The sequence below is a fragment of the Chinchilla lanigera genome, unplaced genomic scaffold (assembly GCF_000276665.1).
Source record: "Chinchilla lanigera isolate Chin_1 unplaced genomic scaffold, ChiLan1.0 scaffold00062, whole genome shotgun sequence".
Classification (NCBI taxonomy): Eukaryota; Metazoa; Chordata; class Mammalia; order Rodentia; family Chinchillidae; genus Chinchilla; species Chinchilla lanigera.
In genome coordinates, this window is record NW_004955463.1 from 9,177,768 (window position 1) to 9,183,073 (window position 5,306).

The 5,306-nt window shown below is 36.2% G+C and overlaps 1 long non-coding RNA gene across 1 annotated transcript in view; it reads right to left on the reverse strand.

Annotated features, from left to right (window-relative positions):
* The window catches only part of LOC102006552, a 59,898-nt gene that overhangs the window by 44,681 nt on the left and 9,911 nt on the right, over nt 1–5,306 (reverse strand). The gene's annotated exons all lie outside the window — the stretch shown is intronic.

Sequence of the window (5,306 nt, forward strand, 5' to 3'; positions counted from 1 at the left end):
CCCCACAACTTCTACCAGCTCCCAACAGCCTCTTTCAGCTCCCAATGCCTGCTTCTTCTCCAGGTCTGCCTCTTATGCTGCTGGCAACAGTCCTCAGGTGGGCCTCCCACACCCAGCACCACACTCACTCAGTTCAGCTGGGGGTTATAAGTTGACCCCCAGTTATCAATCTACTACACTTGGTTCATGAATTTAATTTGTTTCACAATTCTGGGGAAGATGGCCACATTTGTGTTCCTCACCCCATGCAGAGTTCGAGGATGAAAGCAAAATTTTGCCAAACACTTCTGTTCATGAAAAGAAGTGTTCATGAGCCTAGGTATCACTGTATATGTATTCTGTCTCAAAATATAGGAAAAAATAGATATCTGGTAGTAAAACTCCACCAAGTAACATACAAAAGAAAACTTATGCAACTTTCACTGGAGAATATAGATGCTACTGATCAAAGCAAAGAGCATTGTAAGATTTCAAAATTTATTTATTTATTTAGTTTTGCAGTACCAGGAACTGAAATCAGGACCTCCACACTGAGCTACAATCCCAAACTCCTTTAAATTTTTTATTATGAAAAAAGTTCTCAATAAATTGCTAAATTGCCCAGGCTGAGCTATAACTTGAGATCCTCCTGCCTCAGCTTCCCAGAGTGTTGGGAAGTGGCAACGCACCACTATACCCAGGTTAAAAACCTTTGTAAAGTAACTTTGCTCTGCACTACAAATTGTGGGGGGAAGGGGGTCTTTTATCAGTACAAATGCATTCTATAAATTTAACTTCATAGTTTATTATGTTTTGCTGAGCAAGAAGGTATAATGTAGAAGGTCATAGATCACAAGTGCAATTGTACAGTAGTCAATCACAAAAAAAAATCATGATTTCATGAAGAAAACAAGTTACTAATGATTCTCAGGCTAAACTGGTCCAGGCATCTGTGAAAGGAAGCACAGGTATAGTTTGTCTCATGACATCATCAAAACCTAGTGGCACCAGTTAATTGGTCACTGTCCTCATATAGCACTCACTGACTTTGGGAAGCTTTCAGTTGTGACTTCTCAGTAGTTAGAGGTCTGGATTTCTCTCCTATAGTTGCCACTGCCCATGGCAGTGGCTTCCTTCCCACTGCTGCTCTCAGGGTAAATGAAGACCTCTCTGCCAAGTTGCTTGAGGCTGAGGTCGAAAACTGATGTGAATACCGTTACTTCTCCTTTAATGTGGTATTGAGGTGATTTGGCTTCATAAGACTGGAGGGAACTTTCCTTTCTTCTAATTTCTTGGGGTTTTTGAGCTCAGTGTTAACAACATTAAACCATAACAGGTTAAATTACAGGGCTGCTCAGTAGAGTTAATAAGAAAATATCCTCTGAGACTCTAAGATAACAGAGTATAAAAGACTACTAAATACTTGTCATGAAATTCTTCAAGAGGTATTACCTCTCATTCAGAGATACTTTGGGAAACCCTAGAAATAATCCAGCTAAAGTTAAGAACAACAGAAGCATGTCAGTTACCTCTTTTTAAATATTATTTCTGAGGTGTTGATGCAGCACAAAAAAATAAATCATTATAAAAGGACACTAAAATAATCAGATAAATATACAAAAGCCAATAAAGGAAAATTGAAAACTCTTTTCTGACCATGAAATTGGCCATTTTATAAAATATAAAAATAAAATTTTGACTTGATGAGTAGCTTGTTGATAAATTCCATGAAATGATTTTTCTGATTTCCTTATACCTCTTTGGTCAACTCCATGCATTTAATTTATTTTTTAAAAATCTCTATTTTCTGGCTAAGATTAAAAATTTCTTTAACTTCTTCAATTTTATTACCAGTACTAGAAATGCTTTATTTCTCTCACAAGGCCTATTTCTCAAAAATATATTAAATATATAAACACACCAAGTTTTTTAATTTTAAAGAGAGAAAAAAAACAATAAAATGATACAGAATTTCAAAACAAGATGATAGAAATTAGCAATGGTTATTATAGTAAATATTTTTATCTTCAAAGCAGTTGCTCAGATTACCAGATATAGGCACATAAAATTGATCAAACAGTATAAGCACTAACTGTTCCTTTTAATGAACTAATAGAAATTAGTAGTATAATTATCTTAGCTATCTTGTGTATATATACATATCTTTTTTTCCCTTTCTTTTTTTCTCCTTTCCCCCACCCCAGTTGTTCTTTCTTTTGAACAGTTTCTTTCCCTTTCAGTATATCTATTGTACCTTTTGGATCTTATTTACTTTTTCAGTTTCTTACACTAGGGAGACAGTACGATGTTCACACATGTGAGTCAGAATTATTTCACTTATGAGTATGGTCTCTAGTCGCATCCTTTTACCTATAAATGCCTCAAGTTTATCTTTCTTTATAGCTGAGTAGTACTCCATTATATAAAAATACCACATCTTTTTTATCCATTCCTTGATTGATGGACATTTGGGTTGTTCCCAAGATTTAGCTATTACAAATTGTGCTGCTATAAACATGGGTGCACATGTATTGCACTGGTATGATGTTTTCATTTCTTCTGGGCAAATACCCAGAAGGGAAATAGCTGGGTCGAATGGGACCTCTAATCCTAGTTTTTTGAGGAACTTCCATGCTAACTTCCACAGTGGTTGTACCAGTCTATACTCCCACCAACAGTGGAGAAGGGATCTTTTTTCCTACTACTACTACAACCCCCACCAGCATTTGTTATCAGTTGATTTCTGGATGATAGCCATTCTTTCTGGGGTGAGATCTACTAGAAGAGAAAATAGGGAGAAATCTTGAAGACATAAGGGTAGGCAGAGAGTTCATGAACAAAAACCAAACTACATGGGAAAAACTTCAAACAATCAACAACTGAGATCTCATCTTATTAAAAAGTATCTGCACATCAAAGAAATCAACAGAGTGAAAAGAAAGCTCACTAATTGAGAAAAAAGTTTTGTTAATTGTCCCTCAGACAAAGGACTTCTATTTACAACATATAAAGAATTTAAAAAATCAGGACCCCAAATTCAAAGACCCAGTCCAAAAATGGGCATCGGAGATGAATATACACTTCTCAGAAGAAAAAATACAAATGGTAAATGTATGAAAAAATGTTCAGCATCATTGATCATTTGAGAAAGGCAAATTAATACTAAGTTTTTCTCATGTAAGAACAGCTACTGTATATGAGAGAGGAGAGGAAAATACAGCTAAGGTTAGACATACATAGGAGAAACCAGCTTGTTTCATGCAGTGCTGTGGTGAATGCCGGCCCACCCATCACTCCTCCTATGTACAGTTTAAATCCATGCTACCACAGAACTACTGAGTGCTCTGTGGCATCAGCCTTAGAGATTACATCCGAAGAATACTAAATGCTAATACTAGCACTGTGATGGAGAGTCCTGGAATGCCAAGAGTATCCTGAGCTTCTTATGAATACAGCGATATTTATGATCACCAGGAAGTTTAGCTTTATGGACATGTCACTCCAGGTCACCTAGGATTAAGTCATTTTAGTTAAAATATTCCTTAGCATGTATCTGATTGTGACCTATTTAAAAGTTCGTATAATAGCTGAAATTTATGAGAGGTTGCATACTTGAATACTGCAAGATAAGTGTATTCAGCAGTGGAAAAAATGTAGGAGGATCTTCAAAATAATATTGTGTGCAAGGTTATAGATAATTAACATTAAGTCATCTGATTACCCTTATATCATAAGGGTTATGAATCCCACTTAGTATATAAGAAAGCGTACATACTAAAAGGTTAATGGGTGTATTGTAAATAAAGAATTAAATGTCAAAAATTCTTAGAATCAAGCCATTTTTCCACTTTAATTTTATGTTTCCATGATCAGAATTTTTTTAAGCTAGTCAAATGTTCCTGCTGTACTAAGAAATACTGAAATGTATTTACAGCCAAAGCAATATGCAGACATATATACGAAAAGAAGAAAATAGGAAATCATTACAGCCAGTCTGTGACTTGAGTTGTATGCTATTACTACATTTGGACAAGATTGGGCACGTTCAGGGTGGTATGGCTGGAGACCATTATTACATTTGGAAAGGGAATCTTCCTTATTCTTGGAAATCTTAACCAAGATTCAAAATACTGAAATGACTGTCATACTCTTTTGTGTTTAAAACCCATCTTCCTGATAATCTTGCTTTTAAGCAGTTAGTACGAAATGATCAAAAGGCAATTATTCCAGACTATATCCTGAGAGAGATTTCAGGATAGCATAGTGTTTAAGAGTTTGTGCTTTCATATCAAGTGTGTATGGATAATAAACACTGTATCTTGTCTTAAATTGGATCAGTTAGAAGCAGACCATGAGTTGGATTTAACTGCTAGTTTATTTGGGAAGTGACTCCAGAGGGAAGGGAATGAAGCCAATAGAGGATGTTAATGATCAACCGGTTACTGACAGCAGTTAGCTCTCAAACAGACTGATGTCCTCAGAGTGATAGTCATGCCTCAGAACTGTCTTACTCCATGTGAAAAAGCGAGGGTCTTTGTCCCTAATAAGAGAGCTCTGCACGTTGTCCTTCCAGCCTGTCATATGTCTGCATAACATATTTTGGTGGGCAGCAGAGTCTCTCAGCCAGAGTGATTTCTTAGACAGAGGTTTGAAGCTGTGTTTTATGGATGGCTCTGCAAGTATTTTTGGTGACTAGTAAAAGTCAAGAGGGTATAGGTGACATTAAAGGCATCAGCTACAATTCACTCCTTAACCTCTCAGATTTACCCATATCTTCCAGGTTAGGAATTTTTCAAAGACATGGAGAGACAAAAGTAAAAAGAAAAAAAAAGAGGCAACAGAATGCTTAGTATGACCAGTTATCCTCTCTACCCCTATAGCTGGTTCTAAGGTCATTATTTATATTGCCTTCCTCTACCCTGTTGTCTAGACTCCTCCTACTTTCCAATGCTTTTTGTTGTTTTCCAGGAAGCAAACCCAGGTTCTCATCCAAAATATCTAATCTCTACACTTGGACCTTTCTTCAAGCTTACTTATTGGTACTACTTGTTCAGGTTGACACTGAGCATTGAGCAACACAGATGTATACCTAGCAATTCCTGTGAATTAAGGTGTAGCTTTTTGCCTTTTATATATTGTATACTTCTCCTCAGCATCAAAATATTTATTCTTCATAGTTGTGTACTACATTCTATACATTACTTCCTTTCTTTGCCTCTTGTTCTGTTGGCATGGGAATCCCCAAATTACTAGTGGTTCCAATAGTTTTGGATTTCATGAAACCCACACCCTGTCCTTTGGTATAAGCCTTCCTTTATATATATATA